At 37.7% G+C, this 26,654-nt stretch overlaps 2 long non-coding RNA genes across 11 annotated transcripts in view; one reads left to right on the forward strand and one right to left on the reverse strand.

Annotated features, from left to right (window-relative positions):
* LOC101789704 (uncharacterized) overlaps window positions 1–7,663 on the forward strand; it is a 208,769-nt gene extending 201,106 nt beyond the window's left edge. For all 7 annotated transcript variants that reach the window (XR_002398501.3, XR_011807085.1, XR_011807086.1 and 4 more), the window contains one exon: window positions 7,297–7,663. This is a non-coding gene — a long non-coding RNA (uncharacterized lncRNA). The remainder of the gene's footprint in view (window positions 1–7,296) is intronic.
* Window positions 7,664–10,394: 2,731 nt separating this feature from the next.
* LOC106014491 (uncharacterized) overlaps window positions 10,395–26,654 on the reverse strand; it is a 31,481-nt gene continuing 15,221 nt past the window's right edge. For 2 of the 4 annotated variants that reach the window (XR_011807090.1, XR_011807091.1), the window contains 2 exons: window positions 12,820–13,140; window positions 10,395–12,504 (listed from right to left, as the gene is read on the reverse strand). This is a non-coding gene — a long non-coding RNA (uncharacterized lncRNA). Of the gene's footprint in view, window positions 12,505–12,819; window positions 13,141–13,227; window positions 13,335–26,654 lie in introns of those variants that run through there. The other 2 variants (XR_011807092.1, XR_002398500.4) reach the window with 2 other exon arrangements.

Consider the following 26,654-nt stretch of genomic DNA (forward strand, 5'->3'; position numbering starts at 1 on the left):
CCTATCACTGTAAAAAACTAAAACAAAAACAAAAAAAACAACCACAAGGAAATACTAAATAAAACATATCTTAACACTGTGTGGCTCTTTGAAGTTGTGTATTTATTTTACTGGCTTTTGGTCTGCTGAAGCTCTAACACAGGAGAAGGGCCAAAAATAAAGAACTGCATAGGCCACAAGATAGGCACAGTACTCGTACTGACACTTGTGAAAGGCTACAAATACATAAAAATACTTATATACTAATAGTTATACTCAGATTATGGTGGCATCTGATCTCTTGGATAAATTAGGATAAAAGTGAATGAATAATGTACCTGAACAGGACAAGCCAGATGGTGTTTGTGATCTTGGTCTTTTTTGAAACCGGAATTTATTTCATTAAATACATTACATTTTTTTCATTTTGCTTAAACAAATAATTAGCATTTCAACAACACAGATGAATTACTTAAAATAGCTGTAAAAATATTTACAGACATTTACATATTGTTTCTTTCTCTTTCTCTTACTGTTCAGGTAGCAGAATTTTCCCTATAAAAACACACAAGAATCTTGGAATACAGAATTGTGTATATAAATACATACATATATGTATGATATGGTCTAGAGGATTTTTTTTTAATATAAAACATTCACAAGAAAATATTTTTCGTTTTCATGTTTTTAATCAAACACTGTCACAAGATGCATACCTTGCCCTACCTAGCAGCAAGAGCAGCTGTTTATATTAATTATTTTATTTATTTTTAATTATTATTACATTTATTTATTTATTTATTTATTTTTTTGCTGGTAATACCAATTTTCCAAATATATGTTGTTCTGGTTTGCTTTAAGCAAGGCAGCCTTATTTTATTTTTCAATTGAGAACACATTTTAAAAAGTTCAGTAATGGGATTCTTTATTTTTAGTATTATTGTAGCTCTTATAAACTTCAGTCAGGTCTAATGCTGTGTGAATCTTGTTATTTCAGAAATATAGAACATGAGATAGGCTGTTGCCTTAAGTTTGTAGTTTTATTGGTAAGGGGTTTCACCCCCCTGTATGCTACTTTTCAATGAAGATAGTCTCTCTCCTCCTATGAACTTTAATATCATGTTATCACATACAATAGTGGAATTTTCTATGTATTCATAATTTGGCTGCTCAACACTGTTATTGCTCCATGAATTTCAGTACTACCATATTCTAAGCTTGCCAAGGAGCATGACTTCATCTCCAACAGGGTGTGTTAACTGTTTGCACCAAGGTCCCAAGCAGACGATAGAAGACCTGAGGGAGAGCAGAACACAATAAAATATAAAGATGCATTCAGTCATTTTGGTCTGTTTAGTCATTTCAGTGTAGAGCTGAACAGGCTGACACATGTCTATGTAGGACAGAAATTAATGCAGAGGTTGTAAGGAAAATTCATATTCTCTAAGGATAAAAAAGCAGGGCTATGATTAGTTTTGTTTGTGGGCAGGTCACATTAGGAGTTTTGTGGTAATTAAGGAGTTAAGTTAAAAAAAAAAAAAGGTGAAACTTCTTATCCAGGTGTAGATACAGGAATATTTTAATGAGGCAGAGGGCAGAGAAAACAGTCTGTGGTGATTCTTTGTACTCCTTTTCCCCCTTTCCCTGTAACTTTTCCCCAAGACAGCTTATTTCAGAAGGTCCAAGAATCCCAGGCATTTTCTCCAGTACTGCAGAAGTCTCTAAATGAAGAAAAGCCTGGTTAATCCATAATAATGGCAGGCCTGTTTATTGATCTCATAAATTGCACTTTACTTGACCTGTCAAGAAGGCAGCATTCTCAGCATGTGCTTTCCTGCTCCTCTCTGAGCCTCTCTTTACCTCGGGCAGATTGCTTCCCCCAGCCTCTCCCCATCTGCTGGCAGCTGTTGTGAGCCCTGATCTAAATTCATTAACCTTCCTCCAAACAATCTATTTGAGTTCATCCTTGAGAAAGTAGAGAAGGAATGCTCACTACTGATTTTTCTCCCCTGCCTTTTGTAATGCACCCTTGCCCCAACTGCATACCCATGTTTCTGAAAGGAGGAAAATTAAAACCAAAATCGATAGTAATCAAAATCATACCACAAACTAGGATTTCCTAATTTGTAATGCTCTGATTCTTAGGCAGTGTTAACACTGCCTAAGCAAAATACCAAGCAAAATCTGCACAATGATCTGAGTGGTGGCGGAGTAATCAATGACATATATTCATAAGAAACAATCAATGAGGAAGCCAGTGCTTAATAGAAAACATTATTTAGTGTCAATTACTGATTATGCATTATCTCTACCTGAACAATAACCTGAGGTGCAGCATTACTGTTGCCATGCAAATGCCATAAGTGACTCTTGTCTTGACTCCAAAGTGACTCTTGTGAAGACAGAAAGCTCCATTTTGGTTGAAATGGGTTACAGACAAGTATATACCTCAGATGTTGGTGTTTCTATACAAGGTTACTCCATTCTACCCAGAGCAATGCATTCTTGCTCTTTGGAAGTGCATTGCTGGATACCTTTTAAGAATACCTTTTAAGGGGATACATTTTTTTCTTCAAAAAAGATATGTCTTATCAGGGCAGTGTCTGATATGAATACGTGAAAACTACAGTAAACAAAAAGGAATGAAATTTTAAAAGGAAAGATTGACATTTAAATGGCTGATTCCTTTTATGAACAAATAGAGCTAAGTCCCAGCTCACATTTACATTTGTTGAGGTTGTTAATCACAGGTGTCTTGTGATGTACTGGAAACCTTCTCCGATTGTGTTGTCAGTCTAAGAAAGAATACAAAATCTGGAATTGAAGTGTAAGCCTGAGATAGAGTGACTGTGTATTTTCACTGGAAACAAAGTGAGAAGAGATGCTTAGCTTAGGTGAAGCACCCAGTTTCTGAGTTGCTATAGATTGGTGTAACAAAAATCCCAGGTAAAAGGTGCTGAAGGGGCTGAACTGAAAGTTTTGAAAATGTAGTTTTGCTTTCACTTGAATCAACCTCAATTAGCTATTTCCAAATGTTGCCTTATATTGACAACAAGGAAAAAGGCGTGGCTGACAAATTATAAAAAACAAGTTCAGGTAAATGGTTATGCTAAGTCCAGGTCAGATGTATGTTCTGCCAGCTCTTTAGGGTTGTAAGACCATAAGTGGCATTGCAGTTTTTGAAAATAATAAAAGAGGATCAGGCCACTCATTACTCTCTCTATATTTAATACTATTACTGTAAAAATATGCACATCTTACAAAATAACCTAAAAGTCTGTCTTGCATTTCAGGAGTTGGAGATTATCTTGTGCTTGATGTTTGCCTGGGCCAATAAAAATTTTTAGCAGACTGATGAGTTGGAAAACCATTGGAAAACCAAAAGTACAATGAAAATGCAGCTTATGTATTTTTTTCCACAGCCTTAATAATGTTGTTATTAATATATTCAAATTAGTGTCGAAACATTCCCTGTCCCTGGATCTGAGAAAGCACTTTAGGACACAATGTCTCAAAGGCTGTGAAATTTTGAAGGCATGCCATTTGTATGAATGCCATCTTTATATTTTTCTCTGTGTAGAAGATAGTGGCGAATTACGGCATTTTGCTACAGCAGATGATAGGAGATAGAACAGTTTTGAATTAGTTTGATTTGTACTGTGAATAGAATAGAAAAAATTATTTCAGCGGGAGCTGGATCAGATCAAATGGCTCTGGCTTTCCCTCTTCTTTCCCCATTCAGATGTCTCCTCATCTTCAGACGTCTTCTTCTGATGTCTCTTGGATCAGTGCATAGTTTTATGATATGGTAGCAGCAGGATGTCAGTGGGGATATGGAAACAGAGTTCACTCCATTTTTCAGTTCCTGGCTGGTCTGCAATGCCTTTATCTCCAGGGGACTTTTAAAGGCAGTCCAATCTGTAATGTCATGGACATGGATTCATTCTTCCACTGCCAAAGGGCAGTAGTGCTAGAACATTAAAAACCCAGTGAAGAAAAGCTGTTCAATTCCTGGCATTTCTCAGGAGAAGCCAAGTGTATACTAAGGAAATTGTAAGAGGCAATGTAGTTGCTGGAGGACATAGACTTACCTTTCCAAAAAACAGTCTCAGGCAATGTCAGTTGACAGGTTCTCTGAGTTTGCTACAGGAGGGGGAGTTCTTGGAATACAAATTCAAGGATCGATTTGAGTGACCCTAGGTTAGAATAGCTCAGAAATTGTTTGTGCTTACTGAAACTGTGCCTGAAAAATTCCCTTATTTCCAATAAATTACTGTACAAGGCCTGGTTTAATGGTCAGCTGGTATAAAGCATTATTATTGCAGTTAAAAACAACATATTGCTTTTCAGTGTTAGAAAAATAACCCCCCATTGCTTCCTTAGCTCATTTTTAATCTTTGGTGAAGAGCACCTGATTGATAGGAATGTAATGATAATCCAATTCCTCCACTTAACGAGCCAAAGAGAACATTCAGCTAAATCAGCCTGTGTTACTGACACCCAGAGAATGGGCTGGAATGCCTGCCAGAAGTTATTGAGCTGGAGAGAATTTTAAATGAATGAATTGGGCATGACTCATGTCTTTCCATAGAGCAACTGTGGGCGCTGGCTGCTGAAGTACTTGAGAAATCAACAAGGGCCCCTTTTGACGGAGCCAGGGGGAGAATTTCATAACTGTCTTGGATCTGGAGTTCTGCTATGCATCTGGTATAATAATACTGTACAACAGCAAAGATTATTTAAAGACAAACAGCTTCAGTTTGTAAATAACTCAAATACCAACAAACTTGGGTGGTGAAGGGTGGCAGAGTGTTAATTGGTCTGGAAGCAGTATAAATACTTTATGCATTTATCTCACTTACAAATGTTCACTGGTGATATGTTATCAGTAATTTACGATGTGCCATGACAAAAGCTTACATTTCTGACAAAAATAGCAATTAGTTAGAGGAATGAGGATTCTCCTTGAATGCTTTCAGTAAGTTGTAGGGGGGATTTCTTTCCTTCCATGCATGAAATGATAGTAAAAAGCATTCAAATTTGGCAGTTTACGCTGTTGCCTAAATCTGGTCTGGATTTATGCTATTCTAAAGACATTATGCTTGCTTATATAAAGATATTACTATAAACTATCTGCATGTTTAGTGCATACATTAATATGTAATCATGGTGATAAATACAAAAGAAACTAATCAGTTGGCTCATGCACTTTCTTAACCCTTGATGCAGACATTGTTGCTTATTTGGTCTTGTTTTCTTCACATCACAGACCTGGTAGTTGTTACCAAAGGATGTTTTCTGATGGGGGAGTAAAATGTACATCAAAACTATTAAGCACTACCCCTAGGATGCCTCTCAGGCACAGGGAAGCAAAAAAAGTCCAATTTGTTACTGCATCACACTGCAGATAGGTACTCCACTATGTCTTCACTTTCATCCTCAGGGAAAAGGAGTTGATGACTAGGAGTGAGAAAAGTCAAATGCTTTCTGAAGCTGGTGAGTGCTACGGATACATAAGACCCCTGTGATTTAAGTGGTTTGAGAGCTGGAATAGAAATACCATACTATCTAGGCATCTCTGACACATTTTGATTTTCCTGCCAGTGTCAACTCTCTATTGCACAAGTGGAGTGGTTTTAGTGTCATGTCTTTAAGTGCATTTTACTTGTGTGATTCAGTGAACTTCAGTAGTCTTTGTTTTGAAAAAGAAGAGTTTAATTAATTCTTGATGATTTAGAAGATTCTGAATTCAGAGAGAACTGCAAAACAGTGATGTTAAATTATGGTTGTATTCCTATCACTAAGAGACAGTGTTGATGAAGATTCAAGTCAAAAGCAATTCAATTCCATACATTTCTTCTCGGTAAGAGAGCTGAAGAATAGAGTAACAAACTTTGTAAACAGCCATACATTCAAAGATGGTTGAAGCCAACCAAAAGGCATTACTCAATGGGACCAGTAGATTAAAAACACTTCATCAGATGGTACCTTGTAAGCAACATGATGTCAGAGCAGTGAGTCTAATAAGGGATATTTGCAGACTGATGTCAGAAAAACAGTGATACATAGAAAATATAGGAGCTCTTTGAAGAAGGAAAGCATCTCCAGAGATAAGGTCCCAATGCGATCAGGAGAAGGAGGGAGTGTACAAACATGATGGCATGAGATTGCCATTTATGATGTTTACTTATCATCTAGTGCAAGCAGGCAACCTGTTTGGGGTGATAAAATATTGGGGATAATTATAAAAGACAGAAAGCAGACTTCTTTCCTACTCTGGAAGGAGTGGTATGATTCTAGGGCACTTTTGTATCTCTGTAGGCTTACTGTGCGAGGTAACTAAAGTCCCAAGTGATGGTGTTCATTGCCTGTGGCTCTGGGAAGGAAAGTGATTGGAATGATACTTCCACCAGGGAAGTATGAAGTAGGATTGTTTGGATCTGCTGGGTAATCCTTGGTGACTCTTTAGAAACACTGAAACTGAAATGGAACAATGTCACTTAACATTAAAGGGCAAGTAAATCTTATCCTCCAAGTAAAAGGGCAGAATTTGGTCAGTATGCCCAGTCAATGGAAACACAGACTGAATTCACTGATCAGTTACGGAAACAGTTCTGATTTTAGACAGATACTCTATTTTGATAGGGATATATTTTAGACTCTTACTGAAACCTCTTACTCATGACCTGCATAATAATTCAGTCATACAATCTCCCATACTCACTGTAACGTTTTCCATTAGACCCAGAAGAAATAGATCACACACAAATGCCTGCAGATCATATTGGGAATAATAATTGTAATGGATTTATTAAATTATTATTATTATTTTTTCCCCTGGATTTTTTCTCATTCCAAGAACTGAAGCTGTTTCTTTAGTTCTTAGAGAGTGGGTGGCTTGCTTGTTTTGAGGGTGAAGAAAATATTGCAGCGATGCTGTGCTACAGCAGTGTGAATTTCTGGGCTTTCCTCTTCTGGAACCATGATTGACTTGGGGAATTCTGCTTTTCTTTTGTGAAACTGCTGTTATCTCCCAACCCCTGTCCTCAGACAGGTGAGCTGTAATATCTTTGGCAGTGAATAAAAATGATCCATGGTTAACAAATAGGAAAATAACTTTCAATCTGCGGAGATGCAACTAACAGTTGAAAAATCATCACAACAAATTATATAATTTTTCAGTTAAAATAATTAGTAAATTTATTTTGCTTCTGGAAAAAAAAACAAACCTCCCTTAGATCCTCTCTTTCAAAGAATTTATTTTTATTTTTATTTTTATTTTTATTTTTATTTTTATTTTTATTTTTTTTTGTGCAGGAACACAGTGTATGATAGATGATATAAGAGATGGCCAATTCCTTTCGACCACTTTTGAACAGTAAATTTTGGTTCCCAAACCTGCTCAGATGTGGAAGCTCTGAGACACAGAAAAGCCTTACATGGTTCATGGACCTGGACTGTCTGCTGGAAGAGCTGCCAGGAATGATAAAAATGATAATAAATTTGCTTTTACTGCTCGTCTCTGTTGTAGTAAATTTGTCCCGTATCTTTACACAAAAATGTGTACTGACCCTTTTTACAAACCCCTAAGGAGAAATTTGTGCACAAAAGTAACATTCTCTTTCTCTTCACTTCTGTTTGTGGTGTCTTTTTATAATTTGTGGAAGGTGTCCAACAGGTTGGAAAATGCATTGGAAATCTAATCCAGACATGTCAGTGCAACACTGGTGTTAGTTTAAACAAAAACTAAGCAAGTTTTCCCCTTTGCAAAGCAATCTCTCCAAAAATACTTCTCTGATTCAGAGATTTATTTATTTTTGGTCCTGACTTAACTTCTTCTGTATGAGAAAACAAGGTTATATTTACATGGCATAATACTTGCACTTATTCACACAAAAATATTTTATATTTCTCTAACATAAGGAGAAGGTTTGATCAGAAGTGTAATAATTTCTAACATGTTTGGCCCAAATCTTTGACAGTTTATAATGAAGTTAGCACAATAACACTTGTTTCTAGTAGTGCAAAATTTGAACTGTAGTGGATGAACCATGTCCAGTGGCAAAGAGAATGTTATCATTTCACTATTAATTTAATTTAATTTAATTTAATTTTAGTTAGCCAGTTATAAAGAGTATGCGGTACTTTTGGAGAACTGTTTTGTGATTTTTTCCAGGAATTATTATAACTATTATATTAGTGTGTGTGTGATACATTTTCCTCAGAACTTCTTGCTCTTTGAGAATTTTTTTCATAATTTGACATAAATTGACTTTTTTTTTTTTTTTTTTTTAAAAATGAATACAAAATTCCCTCAAGATTAGTTAATATAACTGTCTTGAGTCACAAAACTCAGACCAAACTTCAATTTTTGGAGAGTTTAGGTTCCATTATAGGTTTTAGTAAATATAAGGTAGAATATGTCATCCACAGAAAATGCTGGATTTGGATTAAGAAAAATATTCATAATCTATGGCATAATTTTACAAAAAAATACATGTTCACATGCATACAATATTATATTTATATTGACTGATTTCAGTTTGTGTGGTCCGGCATGGCTGTATATGTTGAATATATGTTAAAAGAATTTAACTGACTCATTGAGAATCGATTGTGAGGCATTGGAACAGGCTGCCCAGGGAGGTGGTGGAGTCACCATCCCTGGAAGTCTTCAAAAGACGTTTAGATGTAGAGCTTAGGGATATGGTTTAGTGGGGACTGTTCGTGTTAGGTTAGAGGTTGGACTCGATGATCTTGAGCTCTCTTCCAACCTAGAAATTCTGTGTGATTCTGTGTGATTCTGTGTGATTCAAAGTGGAGCGCTGTCCCCCCCAGGTCTGTCAGTGACACCATCATACATGTCATACAATGGACTTGAAGTCCAAACTGATTTTTCCCTCTACTTTTCTTGAAGATATGTGTATTTAAAAGAGGAAAAACAGCAACAACAAAACCAACATCATTTTTTTTTTTTCTCCCCCAGAATGTATTCCTGTTAAATGAAAATGCTGAGTATATTTTATTGCTGAAAAAAAGAGAAGTGGATTGGTAGGATGAAGCTACTGGTCAAGTGTTTATCTAAAAAAAAAAAAAAAGAAAAAAAAGAGCATAGCGTTTCCTCACTGAAACAGAAGTTTGGATTTGTGGGTTGGGATAAGGTATCATTTGCTGCAATTGAGGCCCCACATGCAACACACCTTCCCACTCAGGGAGAGCAAATGAGCAACTGAAATATTACCTCACTTAGCAATGAGACAGTATTTTGCAGTTAAGAATGTGTAAATGTTAACTAATGGGTCCTTTCAGGAAGGGTTTCATGACATTATCAAACCTTGGGAAGGAGCTCATGCTAGAGGCAAGCTGCAGAAGTGCCCTGTGTGCCCTCTGCTCACAAAACAGACACCTTTGCTTTCCAAGCTTAGCCCTACTGGTGAGCAGCACAGTCCTTCACCACTGAGGCCAAGGAGCACTTAGGCTGTGCAGCCCTTCATGGGAAATACCCACAGTGCCAGCTCCTTGTGAGCTCAGGAGCCTTAAATCTATTGCCCTTGGTATTTTAATTCACCGCCAAGGAACAGCAACCTACTGAAATTGAAGTGAAGGAGGGTTTTGGTCCATGGTTTGTGTTTCTAGAGCAAGTACTCCCTAAATACTTCCTCAGCAGAGGGGTCACAGAGTTAATGAGCACAGAGACTGAGCTTAACTGCTCTATCTTGAGGTGATCCTGTAAGAGCAGGGTTGCAAAACACTGTGGGGAAGCCTATGATCCCCCATGCCTTCCTGACTGTAGTCACATGGAGAGCTTCCTCCTCTGGGTTTTTCTTTGTCACATCTACCACAACACTTCACTGAAAAGATGAGAAAATGTATCTTTAAAAAGCAGCCATGCTTCTGGCATTACTACAGTCACAAGGTCAGGCAGCTTAGTCATTAGAGAAGATTATTTTATTTTGTGATACTCCTCTAGCCAGCAAAAAGTGCTGTTAGCTTGCATGCACCCATTCATATAATATGGAAAGGTCCAGATACACATTCAATGGAAAATGTGAATAAGCAAAATATTTGTAATGAGGTGGTTTTAGTATTCGTGCCAAGACAAATCAGAGAAGGGAAGAAACACACGTCTTGAGAGTATTTCCTCTCATGACAAAGATGTGACCATATGAGCACATGGTTTGAAATAGGAACAAGCACATCTGAACAAACAGTGAATACCTTGCACCTTCATCCATTATTAGAGTTCAGGAGGTACCAGTACAGCAAGTTTTTTCCTGTATTTACCCCCAGAAATCTGTCCAGATACGACCATAGGTTATTTGTCCCAATTTCTTTTTTCATTCTTCCTGACCTGAAGTGGCTGTTCTTTTGAGTTTGTGAAGCAAGGTTGCAGGAACCTTTACCTGGACCTAAATGAGGAAAATGAAGATTCAAGCTCCTGATCTGGTGAGTATGAGGTGAATATTGTTTTAAGCAGTCAGGGAGGTGCTGAGCTTGGATGAATGAAATCAATGGTCACTTGTCTTAACCAATTACCTATTATTTTATTTTTTTCATTGTGGAAATGCCACCTTTTCAATATTCAGTGTTGCTGCAGAAAAAAAATCTGTTCTGATGAATCACCATTCTATGAAAAAAAGTTTCCCTGCTAAGTACGCCGCCAGCAGTACTACCATTACCACAAATTACTTTCTTTTAGAGTTCAATCTGGTTCCTGTAGAAGCCAGTGGAAAAACATCTGATTTCAATGAACATTGGTCAGGATTAGGCGGCTACTGTATCATAGCTCTTAGGAGTGTTCTGAAACTAGCACTGTAGTAGCTAGCTCCCAAAAGTCACTGACAGGAAGAAACCCCATCCCTATTTTAGAATCATGGCTGACAAATTCAAGCATAAAATCAGTACCACACCTAGATCTCTATGTGCTTTTTTTTCTGTCTTATCTGCACACTAAATTTTTTTATCTTTCCTTCTCTTATCTCCATCCAGTCTAATGCTCCTTGTTGTCACTGTGACATTGGTATTGCTGGCTCTGTACCAGATTGCTTCCTTTCAAAATATTACAGGGATGATATGGGGAATCCTTTCTTGATACTCCTCTTTTTTTTTTTTTTTTTTATTTTTTCTTTTCTCTAATAAAACAAACAAACAAAAAACATTGTTGTCTTTTTCGTCTGTGACTTTGTTTCTTTCCTTTAGCTGTTCCTTCCCCCCCCCCCAGTTATTTTACCACAGTTTAGAGACAGTCTTATAAAATCTATTTTAGTTTTCTGATGTCCAGATATTCCATTCCTGTCTGTCCCTTCCACTTTCTTCATTTCACATCTCACAACAAAAATGTGCATTAATAGTTCAAGCCTGTATGTATAACAGAGGTCCTTGAATCTCTGTGAAATATAGCATCATGCTACAATCAATGTGAAATATAATTTGATGTCCTCTGATCTAGCAGTTAAAATTGCTGTTGTGGAACAAGGAAGCACAGGTGACCTACATGGAGCAGAACAGAGGAGACAAGGGGAGAGACGAGTGATGCAAACGTGAAGAGTTTAGAAGAACAGAGACCTGTGGATAGGACTGCAGGTGACTGGGGAGGAGTAGGGAGCTGAAGAAGAGAACAAAAAGAATTAGAAAATAAAGGTACCAAACCAAAGAGAAGTAATAGTAAGGGAAGAAGGATAAATTTGAAGGGAGTGAAGGCTCAGTAGAGCAGCTTCCACCTTTGCGTTGCTTCCTGGAGATTTAAGAGCAAAGATCAAGGATAGCAGATATTGCAAATTTAGGACAGGGTGCATAATTGAGAAGCAAGATGGCACTGTTTTTAAATGTCTGGGTTATTTTATTTTAAGACTCATGAACACCGCACGTTGCATTTCCTGAGTCTCTTGACATTTCTCCCCTCCCCTCCCCTCCCTTCCCTATAAAACCACGATTCCTTCTTTCATAAAACCGTGAGTGCTAGGGCAGAAATCTTTCTCCTTCATTTGGAGAATATGTGAAATGCAAGATGCAAAAAAGGTTCATTATGAGTAGATCTTGGGTGAGGAAAACCATCTAAAGATCCCAGCTGTCTTTCAGCTGACCAAGGTGAAAGGACATCCTGGCATTACAGGAGATAAATTTGAAACTCTCCTCTCTCCATTGCCTGCAAAAAGGCTCACCCTGATGACTGTGTAGTGCCCTTTGGTTGCCAAGGCACCTGATCAGTACACAGGCTCTCATCTGAGGGCAATCTACTAACCCACACACGATACTCACTTATCTATTCCTTTTCACCTTCAGTCTTATGTTCAGGCAAAGCCCCCTCTGGAGACAGGTACAGTCCACTTCTGAGTCCTTTTAGCTGCCCAATCCTCCATGATGCACTTTTCCTTCAGCTGCAGAAATGGGGTGTCTTAGGTAAATATATTGTATACTGAGTTGAATTTCAGAAGAAAATGGGAGAAGAGTGCAGAGAACTTCTGATTGCTACCAAATGAATGGTAAGCAGCAGAGGACAGACAGTTCCTCTCTGTGGTGATGCTCCTGGAAAACATAAGGGACAAGTATTTTTTGAGAAAGAGTAAGAACAATCTATGCTCTAAAAGTTAGAGAAAGCGTTTCCAGGGATCTTCCAGAAACAACAGAAATCTCCTGGTTTTGGTTACTCATCTGTCATCATTCTCTGCACCTATGGGGATTGCTTCTATTGTACTCTGAGAAACTGAAAAAATGACAAGTTCCCTGCCTCTTGTGTAACACAATCTCTTAGTACTGCCTTATAAAGAAATGAATAATTGGCATTTATTCCGTGTACATTGGGCGAGTAGCCCAGTTCTATTGCCTGCAGGATGATCTTACCTGGGAGAGTTTCAGAGAGCTCAGGTTATTTCTAAACAGTCACCCGGGTATGAAGCCTGGCTCTCTGCCAGGGCTGAGCAATCATGGCTGCAGACAAGGAATCTCTCCTGTATAATCCTGAACCCAGGGTTATGATATGTGTGTAGGCAAAGCAGTGCGAGGGACCTGGCCACAAGTTTGTAAAGCAGGATCAGCCATTGCAGGGCAGGGGGTGTTAAATCCCAGCAGTTGTCTCATGTCTGTCAGTGGGGGCTGCTGCACCAGCTGCAATGCCTCCTGCTCCGCGTTCTGCTCGTTCCTGCAGGGGATGACATAGGCACTCTGCAAAACAAATAGCAATTTGTTAGAGCCTGATGACAAATTCACATGTTGGCTATGAGTGCACATGTAAAAGGCAGAAAAATATACTTCCAGCTGAACAATCTCACTGCACCTTCTATTGGCTTGAGTTGGCAAAAGCTGCCTTATATCTCATCTCATAGAGCTGTTTCCTAGGACCCTTGCTGTGTTTGTTCTGTCCCCATACAGGGAAACAATTAAATGCCATCAGCTGGGTAAAGAAATTAATTGCATGGGTGATTCATACCTTCATCAGACTATCTAATGGCCTCACAACACACGAGTAGCTTTGTGTAGACTCTATCAGTGGGTGTAGGTGCAATAAATCTGACAAACAGTGATAGTTTTAAAGAGCTTCTTAGAGTCAAAAAGAAAATAAACTCTCCTCTCATTGAATGTATTTCAAGATTGACCTGTAAAGCCCTTCCAGGTGGTATATAGCTTGCTGAATCTGCATTTTCCGTCTTTGGGAGCAAAGTCAGATTATTCTCACTGTGATGAGCTTTTACTGCTTTCCCAGATCAGACCTGGAGAATGTCTGCTTCTGTAGTGGTAGATGTGTGTCCCAAAGGGACAAGCACTAGTCTTTTAGAATTGAACTTCTGCCAACCATTTTCACTCTTTAGCAGAACTGTTCTGGAAACACTCATCTTACTCATTTTATTTTTCAGTAAAATCAAAACACACTACAAAATCCCATGTATTTTGATGAAACTTCAGCATTTTTGAGGGAAAATTTTCTGACATTTCTGAAATAAGATGCTTCACTTTTATATCAAATTTTATGTCAGTACATCCAAGAAACATTGCCTCATGGTATCAGTAATTCCTACAGATGTTTTACTTGAATTCTCTTCTCAGTTGCATTTCCCCTCTAAGTCAAGAAGGTATTACTAGCCACTACACAGAGGTAGTAAGATGTGTTGTGTTACAACGACATGGACAAAATAATTCATGGCACCTTCTCAGGTGATTTACGTCATCTTTGTAGAGAATCTGTATCTTGTGCTAATCCTGCTAAGCAAGGATTTTCAGTGACTATTTGAAAGATATATAAATCTATATATTTTCCAAAATCAATATTCTTGCACAGGAAAAAAAAAAAAGAAACAAACAAACAAAAAAAACCAACAACATAGAATTCTCTGACTTTTCATATGAACAGGTTGCCATTTTCATTTGCTATGGAAAACTTTTATCAAGCAAGAGGTAAACACACATTTCTTTCTTATTTCTTTTTCCAGGAAATTCATTTTTGCAAAAAAATATTTCCACTTTTAATTCTTCTCTTAATTGGACGTGTATTTTCTTTTCTCAATGTGAAGTTGTGTGTGGGAGAGATGTACCTTTGGAGGCTGCTATATCTTTTTTTTTTTTTTTTTTTTTTTTTTAATGTTTCAGAGAAAGATGATTAGTATAAATATGAAAGGCAATCTCAAATGCTGCTACAGTTATACCTCTGGGATTTCCAAACCTGAAAGTTGGTAGTTGGTGCAAAATGTGTGAAAATAGTTGTTTAAGAGTGGCAGCTGAAGGGAACAAATTACACTAATTCACTGATAAGTAGCTGGTTCCCTATTGGTTTTTGGGTGATTTGCCATTGATTTGTGAATTTGTATGTGATTTGGAGCGTTCCTAATTAAGAGGCTGCATCTCTTTTTAATTTTTTCTTGACAGGAGAGGTCAGTTGACTTGACTTTATTTTATTTGAGTGACTGGCTTTACTGCAATGACTGCAATGGGGATTTTCCATGACATGATGTGGATTTTGTCCTCCATCAGCTTTGAGAGTGCTCCTGTTCAGGGAATCTATTTTCAAGAATTTTCTTCAGAAAATACATGTACTTGATTTGTAGAAGATGGAATGTTAACTGTTGTCCTAACCATTAAAAACTACTTTGGATGTTGCACGGGTGTTTAGGGAACTTGCAATTTACAAATTTAGTAAAACTAGTAAACTCAATAATATTGTAAAGGTAACCAACAAATATGTTTCTGGTGGAAATGTGTTTTTGAGGAAATAAATATTAACCATCTCTTACATAAAATGTTAACTTCTGTGACTATGTCAAGGGAAAGGTCCTACTTAAACTAGAATCATGCTTCTATTCCAAACAGATTAATTCAGGAATGAAAAGAAGAAAAAATGAACTTTTTTGAATGGACATTTGATTTCTTTTTCAAATAACCTTTTTACTTTCCAAAGTCCCTTTAGTTATAGCTCTACTGGTTTTGCATAAGAAATACAATGATGACAGAAGTCCCCTCAAAACATGAAAAAGCAAGTACATAGAGTAACAAGAGCTGCAAAAGTCTGTGTCAGTGTACTATACAGTTTTTCTTCTGTACAGGACAAGACTTCAATAAATTCCTTATTAGCAGTCAGTAGTCTGGTGGTCTGATTTTGAAGCCATAAGCATGGTAATCTCTAAAGGCTTATTACCCCTTTAGTATAAATCTGTTGAAAATGTATCCATGTTGCCCCAAAATGCTTTAGCAGCTCTCTGAGTGAGTGATATCCATTTAAGCAGGCTATCACATTATATGACATACTCTTTAGTTTGATCTACTGAAAATAGATTAACTGTGTTCTTTTATTCATTGTGCTGGATGCACAACAAACCAGCTTACTTGGGTATTCATTTAATGTGTCTCCATTGAATAGGATTTTGTCTGTTGGAAGGAAGATCTCCTGCTTTAAGTGTACTGGTTGATTTCTTTAACAGCTATTCAGATTGCTGGTCTCCAACATCTAAAGTTAAGTTTTCTATTCTATCTTTAATAGGACTCAGTAGAAAAGGGTGAGAGATGGGGGGGAACCTCCATCGCTTAATTAGAACAGATGGATTTTGCATTTGACTATGAATCAACTTTATCCAGATATGACAAAAAATAGAGTTTATGGTCTGGGGGAAACTTCAATATTTGGAAATTTTATTCCACATGTATTTGGAAGACAGTTGAAATAAAGACACTTTTGATGGAGGCACTTTCAATGCTGGTGACCAATGTTGTTTGAGGTTGGCTCCTTACATTGCATTTGATTGTAGCAATATTGAATGAAATCTTGCCCTTTTCACTTCTGCTCTAAACAATGCAAAAAATTGGACAGGATGAAGAATCAGCTGCCCAGGGATTTTAACTCTGTCTTGTGTTTGAAAGGGGCTGCCTGAATACTGTAACCTGCAAACCTCAGCAGAACCCTTGGAAGCCTCAAGCCTTCCAGTCATAGGCTGAATTTGGAGAGGTCTTTCTGTGATGTGTTTTGGGTCAGCCAGTCACCATTTCCCTAAGAAATTCCTTTAGAATATGCAAAATTCCTTTTTTGCTTACTCAACCTCTAGCAAAATGATGTGGGAGTTTAGTAGAGTTGTGGGGAAGGTGGGGGGAGAAAATGAAGAAACTTACACAAATGTTTTCTTGCTCTTTTGCATCCACTTGTTGGGGATAGACAGCTTTATTTTATTATTATTTTCCTGGTTTCCATTTTTTTTTGTTTTTATTTTCTCCTGATATAGTTTTTATTTTCTGCTGATATAAAGTCTCATTACTCAAGTGTTTCAGTCTTTTTATTTTTTATTTATTTATTTATTCAGGCAGTGAGGCAGAAACAGTCTGGATAAGGATCTAATTTTTGAGCTGTTTATCTGAAGCAAGGCTGGGTGCCTGCCCATCACTGGCTGCAAAGCATGTAAATGGCAGGTCTGTTCTCTGCCTTTGCCTCCTTGCTGCTTCTGTTTGATTAACTCAGCAGCAGTTGGGCATTAGCTGGATGAAACCAGCACTTCAAATGAACATGTTTATTGAGAAACATAGGGTGAATAAAGAATTAAATTCTGAAGCTAAAAGGAATTGTGGTTTTCCTGAAGTGTTGGATAATTGTTGAGTAAAATACAAAATAAAACAAAACAATCACAAAAAGATGGCTTCTATGGTATCTATTCTATATTAACACTTTAGGGACTGAGATTCTTATAGGTGGTCATTAGCCATGTCTCTGGGAAAAGAAACAATTACCAAGGAACATTTAGATAGGCATTGTGGGGACTCAAACCAGGCACAGCAGATTGTTTAGACTGGGTGAACAGGGCTGCCCTGCTCTCTCTGCCTTGGCAGAAATGCAAAACTCTCCTAGAGGAGGAGGATTCTTATTTAGGTTGCACTTTGTACATAGCTTTTTAGTAACGGTACTGGCAGCTTTCCTTTCCACTGTTGTCCTTTTAAAGATCCATCAATAGAGACTCTTTCAGGGAATAACTCAGCCATGCATGACTGCTCCCAAAGCAAGGCACTTTCAAAACATGAAAAGGAAAAAGGTGGATTGAAGAGAGGATGGAAGAGGACAGCATGAAATCAGCAGAGTGTGTTCAACAACAGGCAAGAGCTACAAGTGAAAATAATGTGATCAAGGGTTGTATGTGGAAGGAAGATTGGCATGTATCAAGAACATGAGGACAGTAAGGAAGAGAAAGTAATTTTTTTAATGAGGATTCAGGCTATAAAAGAGGGTAGGTACTCAGCTAGGACTCTCTTCTGCAGTTTTCATTTATTTGCAGTGGCACTGGCACAACCATTTGTTTCAGCAAAGCTTGTTGCAGAAACCACTGTGGTGTTTTTGTGAGCAAAGGTAAAAGACTTCAGTCATCATTATCAAGCAATGAACATAATGTCAACATCTACTAATGAATGAAAATTCAAAATATAAAAATCAAAAAATTCATAAAATGCTTATTCTGACTCACATTTGAAGGCTAATGGAGAACCCAACAATTAGTGAAATGGAGAAAAAAAAGTAGACTGTTTTTCAAAAAAAGGAAAACAAATGGATCTATTAGCACCTTAAGGATGATGGAAAAGTAGAGTGCTGTGAGATTAAGATACAAATAGAAGTATATTTATATGTTGCATATTGTGGCAAATACAGAATTCCTTCTATAGCTCTAAACTCAGACAGGTAAAACAGAAACTCATAGGTAAACTCAACTCCAGAAGGGCTTGAAAACTCAGCTGAAACACTTTGGAAACTTGAATCAATTTGCTTAAAATACTAAATTATCAAGTTTTGATATTGTTTTCTTAGGAGCTAGTGTAATATTTGTCCTCAAGCTTAATGGGGAAATACAGTGACATTAACTTAAAAGGACAGTTGAAGTTATTTTTATTGTAGACTGCTTCTCAAGAGAAAACAACCAACCAACCAACCAACAACAACAACAAAAAACACTGACCATTTCACAAAGAAAACAGTTGTTGCAACTCACATTATTTTAGTTGATTTTCACATTTACTAATTGGCAGATTCTTTTCATTTATGGGGAATACATGGTAATACATAGTAACTGTATAGTAAAATATGTACTACAGCATATGGTAATTCTGGCTTTGCTCCCATTTGAAATCACAAGCAATGTTCCCATTGATTTGACTCAGTGAGGCAGATATTGTTGCCTGGAGGCTGAGTCAAATAACCTCTTATGAACCTCATTTGAGCAAATAACTAACATAAAGAGGAAATTATTTCCAAGTAAGCAGCAAGCAAGCAGGAGAGCAGGCTATCCTGACCCTAATTTGATCTTTCTGCCATTCATTATAGTCATCTTTTGGTTAATGATTTGGCTCATGTGGTGAGACTGGTATGTGTCTCCCCACATTCTTCCAGGCTGTGGCAGAAATGTGGACTCTTTTCTGACCTCCAGAGATGGTGAGCAGCTGCAGACCAGACAAGAAAAGCTTCTGCTCTCCACATTTTTCAGGAAATTCATTTTCCTCATTGCCACTAAATGTTACTATTACACCATACAGCTAAAAATGAAGATCACAGATCTCCAAAATATGCCCATCCTTCATGTCATGTGTGAGCTGCTACTAGGCTCATAGGTGGTCTTTGACCATAGGCTAAATGGAAGTATAATAATGCAGAGAGTTTTAGAACCAGGGAATTATTGCCGTCTACTTTCAGTTCTCTGTGTGAAAACAATCTGTATTAAAGTCAGTAAAAGAAGAGGCTGCTTAGAGGAGAGCTAGCAGATTTGGTGCATAATGACACTTTGTATACTGAAGAATGAGGCAATAAAATTTTCTCTGAGATCCGTTGAACCCATTCTCTAAATCCAGTGTTATGGGAGGCTGAGCATTGTGGAAAAGGCCTCCAGTGCTAGCTTGGATTTAAGACTATGAATACAGAAATTTTTATTTGGTCTAACTAATCCAAAGAGCAAAAAATTATTACAAACTTCCTTTGAATTATTCCTCATGGATCTTATTTTTGTATTCATTTTGCTCATAGTGAAGATTTGTTTCTCTTTCATTATTTTGTTCAAATGCTATTTGAATTCTGCTCAATTGTCTTCTGCATGTTGCACCCAGGTGTACCAGCATACAGTCATACTGGGGCTATGGTGGAGTCCAAGCTCTCAATGAGCAAGGGCATCCCAGATTTATCTTTATATTATGTATTTAAATACCAGAAAGTCACAAAGTCACCAAACAGAAAATTTCCATACAGGCAGACTAAAGAAATTTGCAACCAGAATGGCACATTTACACACACAGGACAAGACTGTTGTCTACTTGGATTAAGGGATTAGCCTACATTCCCAGGTGCTTGATGCTATGTGGTATATTGAGACAAATATGGCCTGGGCAGAGCTGAGGGTACATGAAGGTTACAAGAGCAGCAGAGAGTCACTGGTAAAGGAAACTGTTGGCTGAACAATGAGAGTAATGTTTTTTAATTCACAGACTAATAAAGTAAAGTAAGCTGTGGTGTGTAGGCTATGCAGTCTAGTAGGCTGGCAAGGAAGCAGTGCCTCACACACATCACAAGGTATTGTGGAACAGCTGCCTGCAAAAGATAGTATCTCATGGGGACTTTTGGAAGCATTTTCGTTACTGTCTGGCCCTTAACGGCTGCCCCTACTCCTGCTTCTCTCCTGTTTTGGACCTAAGACACTTGCATAAGCTGCTGCCTGGTAGTGGAAGGAAGGAAGAAAAAATCCTAAAAATGGCTGCAGTGCAGATGATTTACATTCTCTGGATTGCAACAAGGCAAGCCAGGGCACAGGTACTTATTTTCATCCTTGTTTCTCAGCTTCCTCTTTCGCTCTCTGCACTCAGCTCATCAGAGAGGTGACACAGGCTCTTCTTGTTGAGTGCTGCACAACAACCCACTCTCTTTGGAGACATCTCCCAGCACATTGCTGTGGAAAAGCTGTTGTTCTGACTCAAAATCACAGCTGGCAGCTGTTACTTGACTACACATTTTTCCTCTGTACAATATGAGGTTTGGGACCAGTCATTACTCTGTACTAAAGTTGATTTTGTGTGATTATGTGCATTTTTTTTTCAGTGGTAAAAGTAGAAGTGGGAATGTTTTAAAATTGGTGCTATTTTAACCCCAAGGATAATAAAAAGGAACAGGATTCCTGATCTTAATCATTCTAAACACTTTTTTTATTTTCTTTTTTCTTCTTCTCATTTTAGATGAGTTTAAAAGCCTGAACCCTTGGAATTTTTTAGTGGCAGTATGATCCCTCTGCTTCATTACTTGTAACCCCCTCTCAGGAGAAGCGGTGCTAACCCACCAGAGTGCCCAGACTGTAAAGGTCTTTTCATAACATAATTACTGGAGCTCAAAATATATGAAGAATGAAACTGCCAGTTATCCAAATATCTTGGAGAAAGATAGACAGGGACATACAATTTTGGAAAGGAAACCCATTTGCCATGATTAGATTTAATAATATGTTCAACAATATTCCATAATGTTGTATTTCTTGAGTAACATTCGTTATTAAGAAGGATAATAAATGAAGAGCCATGTAAAATATTCCTATTCAGTCAACTTAAGAAAATAATGGAATAATTTGAAACATTCATTGCCTATTCTAAGGTTCTTGACTTACATGATTCTTGGCAACACAGAAGGCAGTCTCCAGTCCTTGGGTTCAAACTTGAAAATATGACACTATTATTTCATTTGTATTGTTTACATGGAATAATACGTGTGTAAGGTAACCCAGAGGACCTTCCCTCTGCCCAGAAAATGTGCTTTTCTTTGAGAATATGCAGACTCAAACCATGATCTTACAAATAATCACACTAGCATTTAATGTGAAGAGTCCTATTGATTTCAGTGGGACCACACACAGTAGGAAAATAGAGCATGGGTAAAAACACTTACAGATTCAGATAAAAGAATCTAGACTATATGGACAGACCCCATAAAACTGGACAGTTCTCTTCAGCTATGGAACTAAATTTTTTAAAATATGAGAAAAGCTGACAATGCATTATATAAAATATTTCAAATAATCAAAAATTTGATGCTGTTCTAAATGGGGCAAAATTCTCAAAGTTTTGCAGTTTTTTAAAAGGAAAAAATCAGTTCAGCATTGGCATTTTATTATTAATAATATATTTAACAAGTTAGCTATTAAATTAAAAAATAAAAAATAGTGTTTGAAACAAGACGTTACATCACTGAAAAACATCACTGGTTTCCCCCATTTTCACCACATTTTCTTTGCAAGAAAATTGAATATTCTTCCAAATTCCCTACTGCAGTTGCTCACAATAGCTGTGTGTACCACACCCAATTACCATAAACAACCTTATGGGGAATATGCTTGTAAAGGACTAACAAAGGATTGTGGTTTAAATTTTCAATGGGAATGTAAAAAAAACATATATGGTGTATAAACAGGTGCATGAGGACTGGATTTTAAATACAGGCATAAAAGGTAGTATTTAGCTATCATAAACATAAACCAGAACTTGAGTCATGTTGATTCAGGTTGGGACATCCACTGAGTCTAGTGCTCTTGGGGCTGAGGACCCTTGGAGCCACCTAAGACAGCAATAGCCCTTCCAGGTCTGGAACTCATTGGGATGTCCGTGCACAATACTCTACTGCACAGTGAAGGTAAGTTCAGAAGCATCAGTGTCTCACTTCAAAAAGAACCTGGATACCTGGAGACTCATTTTATAAGGGACCCTATTTAAACACTTGTGATTAAAGTGCAGATCCTTGTCAGCAGCCTGTTTCTTCTAAAGTGGAAAATGAAGTACCATCTTAGCTATCAGGCTTTACTTCTAGTGTAGAGACCCATTTAAATTGTTGCAGTAGTACTTTGCTCCATGTAGCACATCCTCAAATATATCTTATTTTGCCAGCTGGGTAGACACACCCAGTCCAGTTTCTAACTTCCTACATGTTTTCTAGCATCTCTCACCTGCAGGAGAAAGGCCTGGTTAGAGAACCAGGCCCTGGAGAGTGGGGTGCATCCACCTTTTTTTCAGCTCCAGGTGTCCTACTTCTTAGGAACATGTCCTGTTTGGCAAGTTAGGGGGGGCTTTTTTTCCTTCAGCTTTTTTCTTCACTTAATTTCTTGCTTTTCTGTCTTTACTCTTAAAGCGCAGACTACTTAATTAACAGAAAGGAAAAGATCTGAAGAATTGAGAAACATTGTCCCCAGATACTCTAAAGCAGATGCATAGAGAACCTTGGGCACAGATTCAGTTATGCAAAAAGGTATATGTATGTGGATCTTTAAAATAAATGTCATAATCATAACACTTTAAGATAGTGTTTTTGTTGTTGTTGTTGTTTGTTTGTTTGTTTGTTTTTTGAGTTCATGACTTGTAAGTTAGAGCTCACATACAAAATGTGTGTGTGCCTTGTGGAGCATTTTTTTTCTGCATGTCTGCTTATTTGCTGGAGAGGTGTTTGTGTTATGCACTGATCCATGAATTGTACAAAGGAATTACACAAGTCAAGTTTTAGGTCTGTGAAAGTCAAGAAGCCTGAACTTAGAATGCTATGTATAACTTACAGAATTGACATATCTACAAGTGAAAATGATTGCAGCAGTCAAAGAAATGCATCAATTTGCAGACAGATGAACCAACCAATCTAACTGTAAAAGAGGACTAGTTATAACACTGCCATCTTTAGCATCATATTCCTACTCAGGGCTTCTGCTACTCTTATACTGGCAGTAATGCTGCCTCTGCTACCAAAGACTGTGGCCTCCAGGGCCACCACCAGCTCAGAGAGAGCAGTGGGAACTATGACTCTCAGAATAGAAATTCTCCAAAACAACTTGCGAATCTTTTCCCAGGAGGCAAAGGCTTTCTGAAAATCAGTAGTGTTGGCTCCTAAATCTCTCAGAGGCTTTTGAAAATATTCTTAAGTCACAAGATGTGAGATTCTGTAAGGTTTTGACTGTTGTGCTAACATCTGCTGTAGAATAAAGGCTAAAGCAGATGTGGGAAGTGGCAGGGTAATGAATAAGGCAGTTTTGAAAGGGCTTAAAAGCAACTGAAGGAGCCTGCAGTTTTATGGACCTAGTATTTTTATTCTACCAAAAGGAAACTGCTGAGACACCTTCCCAGGTAAATTTGTTTTATCCAGCTCTAGTGGTAACTGTGTCTTTGAATATGGTCTGTCCAGCATTTGCTTTTCTCAACACTTTTAGTGTTTTTTTTTTTTTTTTTCCTTTGAGGAAAACTTCCTTTGAGTTACTATTCTGAGCAACTTTAATAATTGGAAGCTTACAGTTGTGGAAAAGCAATTCACAGTAGCTATTTTTCTCAGGCAGAACAAAAACACCTTAAAAAAAAAAAAAAAGGATAAATCTTTTCTTTTACAATTGCCCCTTTAATAAACTGTTTGTTTAAACCACAGTTTTTGTCCTCCACAGCAGTGAGGCTTGTTCCTTATTTAAGGCAGGATGACAGGGTTCTTCCCGTTTGGAAAGGCAGTGAAGCTGGTGCTCCAGAACAGAGCCACCCATTCTTCTTCTGGGAGCTAATTGATTAGCCTCAGAGCTATGGACATGTACCAAGGGACTCAAATAAGAAGACTTCATTTTTCTTTCTGAATGAGTTATTTCCCGGGGCTGTCTGTATTAGACAGATGTCCAGGTGGTCTCAAATTATTTACAACTACAGGAACCTCTGTGGTCATGGGATTATCTGCATGGGGAAGCACATTTGAAAGTCAGTATTTCCCTTCTCAGAAAACAGGACAACCTTTGTTAGTGCATATTCTTATTTGGAATAACTTTATACTCAGCTAAGAACCTAAGCATATAGATCTCACTTTCCAGTCTCTTGTGAGTACTGATTTCCTTTAAAATAAGAACATGAGAGAAGGAAAGTTAGAGAGAGAGCGAGAAAAAAACCTTAAATGTGTTCCATACGTTTATTACATTTCTCATGATGCACATCTACACAGTAAGGGAAGGAATTGAATACTATGTCTTCTGATCAGCCTACTCATAAAAGATCAGTTCAGATGTTGGACTTTACTTGTACAAATTTTAATTGTGTATTTATAAACTATATGCTATAAGGACTTTCCTACAACACTTACCTCTTCTCCTGATACCCTGTTGAGGAGAAGCATAACCTTTTAAAGAACACTTAGTACCTAAAATTCATTCTGCAGCAGAACTACTCACAAATGGGGCCCAACCTTCCTGCTGTTCCTGTTTTTGTTGTTGATTTTTTTTTTTAATTGACATTGCCTTCATTTTCACAATGAAACTAGATTTTTAGCCCATAGCAATCAATATAATTGACTTTTTCAGTTGTAGCAATTATTTCTTTTCAGACTGTTTTCAGGGTTATTCTTAGGCTGCTGGCATCTGTTCAGCCTGGCAGCCAGATGAATGTTTTAAGAGGAAATCTGACAGTCTGCATATATCTCCTGTAGTACTAGTGCCAAGAGAGTCTCTATTTTAAATACGTATAGAAATGTGTATATACACATTTATAAAATATGGTAGCCAGGTTATAGACCTGATTTAGTTTTTAATTTCACAGTTTGTTTTTGTTGAATAACAGAATCATATAAATTAGGAATGGAAAAGTTGTATTAGGTCATTTAATCTATCCCACTGCCAAAGTGGGATTGTTCCCTGCAGTATATTTTCCAACGTTTTATCCAGTACTTTTCCATTCTCTGGGTTGGGCTTACACTTCATTTCAGCTTTTCATTCAGTCAGGCTTATGTTTTGACTTTTTAAGTGTTTTCCTTTGTAATTCATTGAATTCTGTTACCACCATGCGGTGATAACAGCAGTGATGCCGCTTTTCAGCTATATGAGAAACTAACTAAAGTTATTAACTTATGGCTATGTTAGAAATGTATCTTTCTCTTATCTAACCAAGAGAGACATTGTAAATTTACCCTTCAGTGGGTATAACTGGGGGTTGTATTTCTGAATTGCTAACAGCACATATGCTGTTTGCTATTTTCTTCTGTCTGGTGTGAGTTTCTCCTCTTCCTTGGCTATGGGTAATACATGAAGTATGTATTTCCTCGGGTCCCTCTTTAATGTTTCTTAGTCACTCATTACTTAAGCAACACTTCATTAATATCAATCAATAACCTTTGAAGAACAGGCAAAGTTTTACTATCTTCATTTATACTAAATGTGAAAACTTTTTTTCTCTGTGACAGTGATACTTTGAAAATGTTGTCAAGAGACGTCGTAAGCTGGTAGGACCAATAAAAAGAAGTTCATGTTCAGTAACTGCTAAGGCAGAGATCATTTCTACAAGCCAGATTCACACTTGGCAGCACAGCAGCAGGACTCAGGCTGTGTTGGTGCTGTGGTATCTGTGTCTCATGCACTCGAGGAATTTCCATAGCATTTATCCCTGCTGGTGCTCAGCGTCTGTGCCTGGGACAGGATGGAGTTGTGTTCACGGGAGATTGAACAGTGCATCCTCAAAGTTACTGCAAAGAGGCTTGGTGCTTCCTGGAACCAACCAGTGAGTGCAACAGCTCTGCCATAAAACAGTGTGCCTGTGAGATGACCTGATGTACAGGCATGCTCCCTCCAGCTTTGTCACACAGCATGTAGGGTCTCATGCACAGCTCTGCAGAAAAAGGAAAAGTCTGCAGAACCATGTAAATTTAGGTCAAAATGAGAGTGTAACTGTGTAGATTAGCCATTCTCCAGCTTTTCTGACAAGGACCTTTGAATATAACGTTCCCCTGTACTAATTTCCAGCATGAGTAAGTATCAAAATCTTTATATAGCAGCCTTATAGCAATCAACCTCCCTGTTAATGAGATGTTAACCCTCATTGCTTTTAAAATGTGGTGGTTCTGAACAGAGAGGCTTTGTGGGATTTAATTAGAGTGATTTAACCTTTTCCCACTGAAATGCTGGCCCAACATGCTTTTCATTTTGAGCTTGCTTGTTGCATCTCCCTCTCAAACAAACCTGACTGATGCATTAGTTAATGTTTGAAAAAATCTGTGAGGATGTAAGGGACTAGGAAGCAGAGTATTGTCATTAATACACAGAACTGCTAGTCAGGAGACCTGGGTTCCCTCCCAGCTGTATTGTTGATTTCCTGTAGCTGTATGTGAAGATGTAGTCATGCCAATAAAGTCCAAATGAACTGTGCATGACCTGGCCATGTCAGCTACAGCCAGCCAAACTATTCAGAAATGCTTGCTAAAGTTTTAGGCACTT

Source organism: Anas platyrhynchos, chromosome 2, assembly GCF_047663525.1.
Source record: "Anas platyrhynchos isolate ZD024472 breed Pekin duck chromosome 2, IASCAAS_PekinDuck_T2T, whole genome shotgun sequence".
NCBI lineage: Eukaryota > Metazoa > Chordata > Aves > Anseriformes > Anatidae > Anas > Anas platyrhynchos.